Source organism: Pistacia vera, unplaced genomic scaffold (genome assembly GCF_008641045.1).
Source record: "Pistacia vera cultivar Batoury unplaced genomic scaffold, PisVer_v2 Contig824, whole genome shotgun sequence".
NCBI classification, from domain to species: domain Eukaryota; kingdom Viridiplantae; phylum Streptophyta; class Magnoliopsida; order Sapindales; family Anacardiaceae; genus Pistacia; species Pistacia vera.
Genome location: NW_022196695.1, coordinates 395,513 through 409,255, shown reverse-complemented (window position 1 = coordinate 409,255; position 13,743 = coordinate 395,513).

Sequence of the window (13,743 nt, the reverse complement as noted above, 5' to 3'; positions counted from 1 at the left end):
TTTCTTCATCAAACATGATACATATATGGGATTGAAATTACTTATTGTAGTTTGCCAAAAATATAACATGCAAGCAATGTATCACACCGTTGCTGCTCTGCTTACTGTACATGACAACAGAGGTGTACAAATTCTAATGAAATTAGTAAAACTACGTAATCATTTCTAGAAAGTGGAAAATTGCAGGAAAGAACTCAAGTCCCTGACTCCGACTGCTACAATTCTCATTAAGAGACGAATATTTGGGACTTGCAACAAGAACAATCAAAATCATATACACTGGGACAGATCAACGTCACCAAAAAATATCACATGTCATAGATGTAACATGGATTACTAAATACTCTGTATGAAATTTTATTTTTAGTAAGTTTCGTGTGTAATTTCTTGCATATGTACAGATTTCAAATGCTTTTTAGTTTAATCTGAAAATAAAAGTTAAAACTCATTCAATTATCAACGATTGATCCAAATATTTAATAACTTATAAAGAGAAATTCATCACAAGATTACAATGATCAGTAAATAGGTAAACAATATTTAATAAAAATATTAAATACCAATGATTATGACAATTTCAAATAACAAAAAATGTTCGACAAACAGCGATCTAAATACTGTTCCTATAACATATAAAAATAAATTTCCATTCCATTATTCATTAGAATGAATTCTGTGCCGAACCACAACATATTTTGGAAACCCACCTCCCGAACCATTGTTAACTATTTATCACGTTCTCCTTTAATGCACCACAAACAGTTTTGCAACAAGTTTTCAACACTTTTTCAATCAACGTGTTTATCTTTAGTTAGATGTCTGTTAATTTTCCCATAGCAACTTTCATACCGAGTGATACCATACCCTAGATACTCTACTAACATTTCGTATCACCTTATCCAAATTATTATTAACACTTTTTCGATTGACATATTTATTTATTACCAGATGTTTGTTCATATTCCACCTTTTCGTATCTTGTACTCCTATAAATATTATTTTGATACTTGACAAAATATTTGTTGTCCTTTCTTTGAAAATGTATCAATAAGATTTTATTATTAGTAAATCACATTGTTTGTTTATCATAATAACTCAACATCTTGTTGAACCATTATTAACTACCTAACTAATATGCTACACACTTAACAAAATATTTATTTTTATTTTCTTTAATATTGTACAAATAGTCTACTAACGTTTCGTATTACCTTTTCCAAACAATTATTAACCCTTTTTCGATTGACATGTTTATTTATTACCAGATGTTTGTTCATATTCCACCTTTCCGTATCCTATTCTCCTATAAATATTGCTATGACATCAATCACCCATTTAACTTTCTTCAGATACTATACACTGTAATTATTCATTTTTTCTCCAAAACTTAATTCGAAGATGGCTGACAAAACATCACAACCAAAAGAATTTGCAGCGAATACCAGCAGCGACCTTAACAACAATAATTCTCCACCGAGGCAACCAGAAGGTATAAACGTTCCACATCTTTTGTATCCTAAATTACAAAATCGCAAACAAAATCATGATACATATTTGCGGGAATATAAAAACCACTAAAAAAAAAAATTTATATGTCGAGAGTTCATCTGATAATTATATTTACACATTCATGTTACCGTTTCCATATATTTGTAAAAATTGAATGTATATTGTTTCTGCAATTGGTTTAAACATTTTTCAGGGAATGCCGGAATTGAGAGAGATTTTCAAAAAATTTGAGATCAATCTGGATGATCTACATACTACAATAGACAAATTTCCAGAAGTCATTGACCAGTTACAAATCATGGAATCTGCCATGGATGTTATTTATAACCTAAACAAAAGAGAGTATGCATATGCACTAGAGGAACTGAACAACTATAAGAAAAATATAAAATAAAGTCCATATTGTCCTAACTTACTTCACAGTGTAAAAAACTGATGTACTTATTTCTTTTATAATAAAAGTATTATTGTTTATATTCAATTTTATCTTGATTTTGATGTTGCTCATTAATTGATTGAAAATTGTTCTATATTCAATTTTATCTTGATTTTGGTGTTGCACATTAATTGATTGAAAATTGTTCTCCATCATAACACATTACTTTTGATTTAATTCTTCCATCTTCACACATTGGATGAGTACTAACAATAATTATATAAGTACATTACATAGACATTCCAAAAATCTAACTATTTTCAAGAAAAAAGTATAAAGATGGAAATTAGACTGTTTTCAAACCTTAACTTGGAAAGAATCCTATACTGTGAAAAAAACAGTCAATATCAAACCTGAAAATGAACTCAATATAAATTTTAAGCTCAAATAATTGATCTTCATAATATTAATTGATATTAATAATTATAAAGGTACAATTACTAATTTTATGTTAACACAACTCTGTACATATATAAAAGTTATATTTACTCTAAAACTTGTACATATATAGAAATTATTTTTACAACATATTCTAAAAATATTAAATAAACATACCCACGCAACGCTCGGGCCGAATATCTAGTTGCATTTAAATTCTGAAAAGTTCTCCTTGTGGCGAGAAAGTACTTTATTCATTGAATAAAGGTTGAGTATAAACTCTTAACAAAATCAATAACCATTTAATATGTGTTAGTGCGTTAACCTACAGAACACACTTTATGAAGGTTCACCTATACGAGTGTGGAACTAGGCTGATTCCTTTGAGAAATCAAACATATTATCTAAAGCACTCATGAATTCTAGGAAGGCATAAGGTCATTAAAGTGTCAAACCACTGAACGAGCAAAATTGTAGAAGTTCAATATGAGTCTCTATTTCATTGATTCAAGATAAAATGAGTATGTTTCATAGAAACAATTGTTTCACCATATTTCCGAGACAAGATTAGTTGCTCAATGGCTGGTTCATAACCTAAAAGGCACCAGTACATATGCGTTGGACTTTAGAAATTAGTGTTTGGGGGATTGTTAGAGGTAGTGTGTTTGGATAACTTTTTCAAATACACACAATCCCACATGGAAAAGTAAACAATAATGATTTGCTTACAACTAAGTCATACAACCAGACAAAAATTATACAAAATTTATGTAAAATAATTACTCTGTACTTTGTTTTTTGCTATGACTTAGTTATAAGCTGTAACGCCCACATCAAGGTATGTAGCTTTATTTATGCCCTAATACCCTTAGTTAAATTTTGTTAAAATTATCTTGAACAAGTGTGAAGGAAATTCTTTAAAATGTTATTAGGGGTAAAATTGTCATTCCACTGATAATTAGACGAAAGAGTGGGGAATGAAAAGAAGTAGAATAACATGGAGAAGATAATAAAAATGAGGGTATTATGGTAATTGACTAAGGGACATAGATGGAATTTTTAGAAAGTGCAAGGGTAAAAGGGGAAACTATATATATTATTATGTAGTAATAAGGATTCAAGAGGAGAAACCCTAGCCACTCTACCCCTCCATTCACGCCACTCTCCACCCAAATTCTCTCAATTTTTCTTCCACTAATTTCAAGGAAATTCATAGGATTTTGGCTAGATTTTGATAGATTTTCAATCCTAAGCATCCAAAGGTAAGATTCTTGCACCAAGATGTGAGATTTAAATTTTAAAGTTTTGAATTCTTATGGTTTTATATGCTTAGGGTTTAAGAGGAAAGGGAATTCTACCAAAGAGAGATTATAGTGTTGGAATTACTCAAATTCAAGGTAAGTAAATCCAACTTTAGCTTTGATTGGATAAATACTTATGTAAAGAAATTTATTGTATGTTGTATGTGTGTTTGGATGATGAGAATTATGGATTGAAATTGAGGTTGTTTGATATGTGAATCTCATGGCCATGAGAAGTGATGTATTTGTATGTGTTGAGTTGATGGGATTTTGGATGAAATATGAAAGAATAGATGTGGAATGATGAAGGATGAAATTCGGCAAGGGTGATTGTTGGTCTTAGGGAGTTTTTGCTCCAATTTTGGTGGCTTGAAGAATATGTGGAAGTGTAACCAATTTAGGGTTTGTATGTGCATGTAAGGTGTTTGATGAAATTTCCAAGAAAGTTCTCATATGAGTATATTAGAATTATTTCCTTGTTATGGATTGTTGTTAGTAGAGAATATTAGTCTTTTAATGATATCTTTATATGCCCTAATGCATTCTTTAATTTTGAGCATTTGCATTTAGAAAGAATAGCAAAGAATGAGCATATTTACATGCACATATACATGTATGAGAACATTAAAGAATAAAGAGAAAGAAAGAAAAGAAATAAATTGTAGAATCATCCTTTAAAGAATATAATTAAAGAATAGTTCAAATCTGAAATTTTATTTAAAGAAATATAAAAAGAGAAGAGAAGAAAATGTTGTTGCGATGGGGAACCCGATAATGACAGAGAAGAAGAATAGCCTCGCATGCACGCCACCTTTAGTGAGCGGCCTAAGAATAAGAAAGAAGAATTTGTACAGTCCGTAAGAAGTGCATGTGGATGAGGACTGTACCCAAGAAAGAATTTGAGAATGCACTCACACGGCCAGGGTTCCGAATCCATGCCTCAACCGAGTCCGATCGGCAAAGAAAGAATAGAAAAGGAAAGAAAATAATAGAAAAGAAAAGAAAAGAAAGAAAAGAAAAGAAAGAAAGAAAGAAAAGAAAAGAAAAGCAAGAAAGAATAGAAAAGCAACAAAAACAGAAAAGAAAGAATAGAAACAGAAAAGAAAGAAATGCAGAAAAAGAAAGAAACGCAGAAAAAGAAAGAAAATAGAAAAACAGAAAAGAAAATGCATTGCATAGAAAAAGTTTATGCATTTTTGCATATGCATCATGTCATTTCTACTATTCTGAGTTAGTTTCCCTATTTGTGCTTACATATCGGTAAGTGAGAAACTAGAATCTTAGAAAGAGCTGAGAAGAATTAAGAAGCTTGGTGTAACGAAAGAAAATCCAGAATCTGAGTAACGAAGAAAGAATAGAAGTATTGTGGGTTTACTTACTGAGCAATTAGTGCTCACTCCGTTGATTTCATTGTTTTTGTATGTAGTAGATGAGATGCGGTCGGATGGAACGGCAAGTAGCGGAGGAGAAATGCAACACTGTCTGACTGTATTTTTGAGTTATTTTTGTGACTTATTACTTGATGTAGAGATTTGTATATAAATAAAAAATTAGTTATGGGCCCTCTATTTCATACTTATATATATATATTCTATAATATGTTTAGTGAGTTTTACTTATATTTTTCCAAAGAACTACTACTAGCTAGAAAGAATATTACATTTTTGGTATCAAAGCATGGTTTTGGGATTTGACAGTGTGCCCCTCCCATCACATTGACGTACCGTAACCGATCGTTGTAAGTTGTTTCTTTCCTTACTTATAGTAGATGAGTTAACTTAGTTGACTAATAGTGTTGCTGCTATGTGATTTAGATGAGACGTATGACCCAATCAGGTAAAAAGAATGTAGTGAGTGCAGGTGAACCATCCAACCCGTTAGGATCTACTCCCCCTGTCCTCGATGAAGCGAGGGTTCGTAGTATCATACAGCAGGTAGTGGCAGAGAGTCAGGGGAGATCTATACATGAGAGAGCTGAGACACCAGTTGTTACCCAGTCAGCATCAGCCATCAGAATTTGGAGGTAGACGGATCCAATAGTAGCAAAAGAGTGGATTAGGTCCGTGGAGCGTACGACAGTATAGTTCCCCATGACAGGGCAGGAGAAGATTCGGAATGCCAGTTTTCTGTTTCGGGGTGATGCCCGGATATGGTAGGAGTTGATGGAGGATGTGTATGAGGTAGCCACTATGACCTGGGTAGATTTCAGACAACTGTTTGAGGCAGAATACCGAACGGTTGACAGGGTTCATGAGAAAACTCAGGAATTTCTTAGCTAGCAGCAGGGGTCCAATTCGGTGAAGGAATACTACGTAAGATTTAATTCCTTGGCGAGTTTTGCACCCGATATAGTGAGCACACCAAAATTGAGGAGGGATAAGTTTGTGCAGGGGCTGAAACCAGAAATAGCTCAAGATGTAATGACAAGTGCCCAGCCCCCTCAGACCTACAGTGAGGCTTTGGAACGAGCCTTACGAGCTGAAATATTTCTGAATAAGCTGACCCCAATAATTCCATCATCAGCAGCAGCACCTAGTGTTCCACCTCCCGCTCCACAGGGAGATAGAATTGATGTCCTAGAAATAGAAAAGTGAGAATAAGAAAAGATTTCAGCCCAAGAAGAATAGAAAGGATTGGCAGAATAAACGACCGAGGATTACTGATTTTCCCCCCTGTTAGAAGTGTGGGAGAACTCATCTGGGGAGTGTCTCAAAGAGTTGGGCCAAAATGTATGTTATAGATGCCAACAGCCAGGGCACATGATGAAAGACTGCAAAGCCCCTCCTGCACCCGCAGCACAGATATCCAGTGGTACCAATGCTCAGGTGTTTAAAGTAGCACAGAGTGAAGTTGAGGCTAGCCCATCTGCAGTTACCGGTCAGTTATTATTTCATTCAGTTCCTCTTTATGCATTAATTGATTCTAGAGCCATATACTCATTTATTACACATGGGATCTTAGAGAGATCAGGTTTGAAACATGTTATAGTGGGACAACCCATTAAGATAGAATTACCAGATGGTGTTAGTGTGGTAACTCAGGAGATGCTTCTAGGGGAGTCCGTAGTGACCATGGAAGGATGTTACCGGTGGATTTGATTGTGTTTGATATGGCCAATTTTGATGTTATTTTGGGCATGGATTTCCTAGGGAGATATGGAGTAGAGATTGATTGTCGAAAGGAGAAAGCAAGATTTAATCTTGATGATGGTGAGAAGTTTAGTTTTGGTGAGGGCCACCAACTTAGTATGTTAATTAGCAGTGTAAAGGCCAGAAAGATGCTAAGAAAAGGGTGCTCTGGGTACATTGCCCATGTAGTGCAAAGTAGTGATGTCCCACAACCAGAGATCCAAAATGTGCTAGTAGTTTGGGAGTTTCCAGATGTATTTTCGAAAGATTTGCCGGGTTTACCTCTGAAAAGAGAAGTGGAATTTAGCATTGAATTGGCACCAGGGATAGCACCAATTTCTAAAGCCCCTTATCGGATGGACCCAGCCGAGCTTTAGGAATTGAAAAAGCAGCTTCAGGAACTCTTAGATAAGGGCTTTATTCGACCCAGCCACTCTCCTTGGGATGTTCCAATCCTATTTGTGAAGAAGAAAGATGGATCCCTACGGATGTGTATAGATTACAGAGAGTTGAATAAAGTGACAGTAAAGAATAAGTACCCATTACCTCGCATAGATGATTTATTTGTTCAACTGAAAGAAGCAGCAGTGTTTTCAAAGATTGACTTGAGGTCGGGTTATCATCAAGTAAGAGTTACAGAGCAAGATATTGCCAAGACTATATTTCAGACCAGATATGGGCATTATGAGTTTGTGGTGATGCCTTTTGGGTTAACCAATGCCCCAATAGTCTTTGTGGATTTAATGAAACAGGTGTTCCATGATTGTCTTAGTCAATTTATAGTAGTGTTTATTGATGACATCCTGGTTTATTCTAAGACAAGAAAGGAGCATGAAGAACACCTAAGATTTGTGCTACAGCGATTAAGAGATAAGAAACTATTTGCCAAATTTTCTAAGTGTGAGTTTTGGCTGGATCAAGTTATCTTCCTGGGACATACTGCCTCAAAGGAAGGTATATCAGTGGATCCTAGTAAGGTGAAGGCAATTCTCAAGTGGCAAAAGCCGAAGATAGTAAAGGAGGTTAGAAGTTTCTTGGGGCTAGCAGGCTATTATAAATGGTTTGTAGTAGGATTTGCTTAGTTGGCAAAGCCGCTTACAGCTCTTACCAAACAGAGAATGTCTTTCATATGGTCGAATGCCTGTGAAAAAAGTTTTCAAAAGTTAAAAAGAAGATTAACCACAGCTCCTATCCTAGTGTTACCACAAGAGGGTGTAGACTATCATATATATACAGATGCCTCACTTCAAGGACTTGGTGTAGTATTGATGCAGTTGGGTAGGGTAATAGCCTATGCTTCTCGACGGTTGAAAGAGTATGAGACGAGATACCCTACATATGATTTAGAGTTGGCCACTGTAGTCTTTGCACTAAAAATATGGAGGCATTACTTGTATGGAGCAAAGAGCAATATTTATACAGATCATAAGAGTTTGAAATATTTCTTCACCCAAATGGAGTTGAATATGAGACAAAGGAGATGGTTAGAGCTGGTCAAAGATTATGATTGTGAAATTAAGTATTAGTATGGGAAAGCTAACATAGTAGCTGATGCCTTGAGTAGAAAAGTCTTTTTGTCCTGACTCACAATGCAGAAAGAATTATTAGAAGAATTATGCAGGGAACAGATTGAGGTAATACCATGAAGGATTGTCAGGTTAGAAATTTAGCCTACTTTACTGGAAGAGATTAAAGAAAAGAAAATTGTCGACGAGTGGTGTCAGAAAATAAGTCGACAAGTGTTGGAAGGTGAGATATCAAAATTTCACATTTTAAATGGTGTCCTTAGTTTTCGGAATCGCATATGCATTGCTCAAGATGTTGAGTTAAAGAAAAAGATTCTTGAGGAGGCTCATGACACCCCATATACTGCTCATCCTAGAGGAACCAAAATGTATCAAGATCTAAAGAAGAGTTATTGGTGGCCAAGTATGAAGAGAGATATCGGAGATTATGTAGCTCCGAGATACATTGGTCCCTTTGAAGTGTTACAACGAGTGGGAAAGGTAGCTTACAAATTGGCGCTGATAAGTGCTTGAAAATACACTTATACTTAGTGGTTTATAGGTATCATTTGTGGGAAATTAGGATTAATTCGCATGAATTAACTTAATTGTTTCATAAATTCACTTTTCGGGATCACGGGTATTTTTGTTGTGTTTTCAGGGAGTAAGTGATGCGTGTTTACTATAACATGCAATATGTAGCAAGTATACTAATCGTACAAGTAATAGAGTGATGAGTGAGTATCGTTCCCACGAGGATTGGTGGCTAAGCACTAAGTTTTTCTACTGTTTTCAAGTTGGAGCAATCGAGTTGTTTGGATTGAAGGGAAACAAATTAAACTTAAAAACTAAAACAAAATTTCTAATTGTTCAAAACTAAATGATGAAAGCAAAATTTAAGACACGGATAAAATCAATTCAAAACAAACGGGTAGGGTTTTGACTTCATTCGGACTCTCTAGGTTAACCCTAAAGATCATACTAACTCCACATTCACATGCATTGATTGTAAATCGAACTCTCTAAGGTATAAAATATACCTTCTCAGGCTATATTTCCTTACTCTTTCCTATTAAACTTCCGCACCCAACAAAATGAAGATTAATAGTTCAAAGTTCATTAAGCACAAGAATCCTAGATTGATTTCATTGTTTCTTAAATCTATCTCTAGCATTTAATACTACAATGGTGATAACCCAAGAAGCTTAACATGAATTATTTCTCAATCTCATCATGTTCATCACATAAAAACAATAATTTCAGAATAATCACACAATCTAAGCAAAATCATATGAAAATAATAATCATCAATTACTTAACCCATTAGAATCCGAACTACATCAAAACCCTAACCCAAAACAGGTTAGTTCATGGCTAAATCAACAATACCAATAAAAGAAATGAAAACTTCGAAGTTCAACATAATGAAAACAAGAGAAAATATAAGAAAATCTCCCCAAATGAAGAATCCACGAGTTTAATCTCGAATCTTCACCCTTTGCAATCAAAGTTTGCCCAAAACTAATCTAAGACAATGTAAAAAGCTGCTCTCTAAGTGAAAAAACGAACTCCTTTGAAAAATGACTAAGTTTCTCTTTTATACTCAGCCAAAAACCTAGAAGCAAATGCCTAAATGAAACTGTGCGTTTTTTGAAATTCCCAGACTTCGCCGCGGCGACGAAGTGAAATAAACCCACGTGCGCAACTCTCTTCACCGCGGCGAAGAACAAGCTTCGCTGCGGCGAACCTTCATGTGGAATTCTGAAATTACAGAATTGCCCTCCACTTGCTCCTTTGCTTGAATCTTCGATCTTTGACACTTTTCTCATGGAACAAGCTTCATCGTGCATCCATTTTGCTTTAGAACTTTCCCAACTTTTGAGATCCGCTCACTTCTGAATCCAAAAACTCCAATTCGCTCCTTAATTGCATTAAATGTCCATTTTAGCTTGAAACACAAAATATAAAGAATTAAGTAGCAATTCAGGTCAAAATGAACTAAAAAGTATCAGAAATCCGACTAAAAAGTCTAATCAAACAATATAATCCACGGATTATCAAATACCCCCAAACTAAAGACATGCTCGTCCCCGAGCATAAGGACTCAATAAAAGAAAAACAATAAACAACCAAAAACACAAAACACAACACAACAAAACTGAAAAATGAACAAACACAACTTAGACTCAACTCAACATACGAATTGCCGCGAAATTTCACAAGTCTCAGAGGTTGTTGAAAAATTATTATCAGAAAATGTTCAACACTCCAAGAAGTTGAGCTACATCGACAATCTTTCTCAATCGGTCCACCGAATAGGTGATCCCCACTTCAATCCACATTCCAACTTCCCAGATTATTTTATGCAGAAATGAAAAGTTTATCAAATGGTGGCGGACTCCATAAGCCTAAATATCGAACTACTCTCCACTAATGTGGACTAGACATCGCTAAGGATCAAAAGGTCTTTGCAAGCTTTTAACGTTAGGCTCGGGTAGTGGGTTTCAAGAAAAAGGATAGGATAAACAAAGTAAGAGAACTCGGTTTTCCTCATGCAAACACTACAAGTCACATCAAACTCCACTTCTTCTCAACCACCAATCAAAGTATCAACCAATTTACACCCCTCAAACTTATGCATTCCTTATTTTGATTTTGCATTGAACCAAAGAACAAAATTATTATTATTATTATTTTTTTTTTTTATGAAAAAATCAAATTGAGGTTAATTAACACTCTTATTCTTATCGCCCTTCTCACAACCCCCAAACTGTTCTTTAAATGATTCGCACCACTCTTCACTTTCTTTGTGTTTGCATTAGGCCCAAGATTCTCCTAAGGGTACGATTATGTGTTTAGGGTAGTTGGATTGGGAAATTTTTTTGGTTTGTAAGAAAATAAGACACAATGATAATCTCATAAGGCTCAAGTAGGTGACTAGGGGCAATATCACTCGTGGGTTGGCTAGAAAGGCTCAAACGTTCCGAAAAATGCCTAAATCATTTCCTCAACAATGTCTATTCCTAAGATTTCGCCTCAAGCACTTCTCTACTAGGTTCTAAAATCCACCAACATTATCAAACTTTACCTAACCACATAAAATGAATCTAAGCATGCCGAAATAAATGAAAATGGTGGTTGAACCACTCAACAACCTCAATCAAAATCCAGTCAATAAACAAAAACTTGAAGCAATGCTTAACATTTTTCAACAATAACATCCCAACAATCCTAGTCTCATCATGGACTTATGCAATTCATCATTGGTAACCACAATAAAAAACACAAACTTAACTGAAACAAAATCAAAAATTTTCAAATTTTCCTACCCCCAAACTAAAGATGACATTGTCCCCGATGTCACATTATGCATAAATTAGGAATGGAAAACAAAATAGAAAAAGGTGCGAGATAGTTCCCTGATTAATTCGTGAAGTTGAAATTCTGCTCAACATTGTGCACACCCGGTCCTCAGCTTTTTCATCACCCACATTCTGTAAAACAATTGAAAACTATTGTGTCCACTATGTTAGAAAAATCCACTGACTAATATGAAAGTATTACAACCCTAATCTCGTCTTTACATCAACTAGAATTTAAAACAAAAATGAAACAACTAAAACAACTCACACGATCCCGAACAGAAATATCAATGGAGTTCAATGTTCAAAATAAAAGAAAAACAAAAATAACAACTAAACAAATAAAAAATAACGAAACTAAAATAGGTGCTCAAGTGTTCATTCTTCAGCTTCCTCATCTTCCTCAGCGTCATCCTCTTCTGTTTCTGAGCCCATCCACTCATTTGAATCCCAGTCTTCCCACTGGTGTTCTAAAGTATCAATCCCGACGTTGTTGCAGCAGCTAATTTGCAGCTCATGTGTCTTCCTGGCCTGCTCTGCCAGCCACTCATGACGTCGCTCTATTCTTTTCATCAGACCCATCATTTTTTGCATCATTTCTCTCATTGGGACTATTGAACCGGATGTGGTGGCCGCTGTTGTGGTTCTCCTTCTCTTGTTTCTTTATCGGGGCCCTGCTTTTATTTGAGGTGAAAGATGTTTTCGGAAGTAGGCTGTGTCGAGGATTGGGGCAGCATGGATCAGTGGCTCATCAGCATGTACCTCAACCTTTGCTTTAGTGCACAACTCTGTAATGAGTTGTGGGAACGGAAAACTGCCTCGCCCTGGTTTGGCTACAAGTTGGATACTCGTCAGGATGATGTGCCCCACGTCCATTTTCTTTCCTGTGGCAATAGAATACAACAAGATTGCCTTATCATATGTCACTGAACTATAGTGCGTCTCCGGCATCATCCTAGCTGAAACAAAATACTGCCACAACCGAGCCACTGGTGTTAAACTAGTACCCTTAATGGTTTTCGTCCCCTTCTTTGAAACATCCCAAGAGGCATCTGGTTTCACTATGGTCCTAAGAATCTTGTCATCCTTTTTCTGTGTCCTCCTAAACTCCTCATATTCATCCCTGTCAATCTGAGGTAAGGCATAGAAATCATTGATGACCTTGGCCGTAAATACCACATCAATGCCCCTCACAAAACAACCCCCCTCATCACATTCAGGGAGGTTGGCATAAAACTCTCTCACCAGTGTTTCCACAGCTGCATGTTCAGGTTCATCCAGAAAATTCTCCCATCTTCTACCTTGACTCCACTCATTAGCCTCGGTTGCAGTCATTCCACGTTCAGGGATAAATCCCTTGTCTTTCCTTTTGACTGCTACCTCATAGTTTTTCCGAGCCTTTTCATTCATAAACCGGTCATCTACTTTCTTTCCTTTTCCCTTGCCCTTGGATGGTACCTTGACTTTGAGCGGCATTTTCTCCTAAACTACACTTCAACTCAAACAATGCAACTCAACAATTCAAACCTAAGTGTCCTACAACACCCAATTCAATCCTGCAAAAACTTCCAACACTTCCAAAAAATTTCACCTCAACCCCGAAACTACAATTTTTCCAATTTCAACCAAACACTTCAAAATTCAAGACCCACACTCCTCAATATCACACAACGCACAATCAACCCTTCCTCAAACAAAATCAACACTTACAAGCACACAAATTCCACAACTCAACCAAGAATCAAAATCCTCAGATCTTCAACTCAAAACTCGAAATTTTTGAAGAAAAAGCTTAGAGAACGTGAAATCTTACCAAAACTAAGGAGTATTTGCCACCAATTGAGCCAAAATAAGCCTAGATTGCAAACCCCCAAATTTCCTTTAACTCAAAAATTTTGTGAATTTTCGCAAAATTTGTTGTTGAAATGAGTTGTTTTGGTGTTTAGGAGGGTTAAGGAGTGAGGAAATTGGTTGGAAAATCACTGGGAAGGCTCTGGATTGAAGTTTGAAAATTTTCCTGTGAAATGGGTTTGAAGAGTTGCGTGAAAAATGAAGGAAAGTGAGAATTTATAGAAAGCATAATTTAAAGACAATGAAGGGTGAAGGTTGTTCGCTTCATCAACT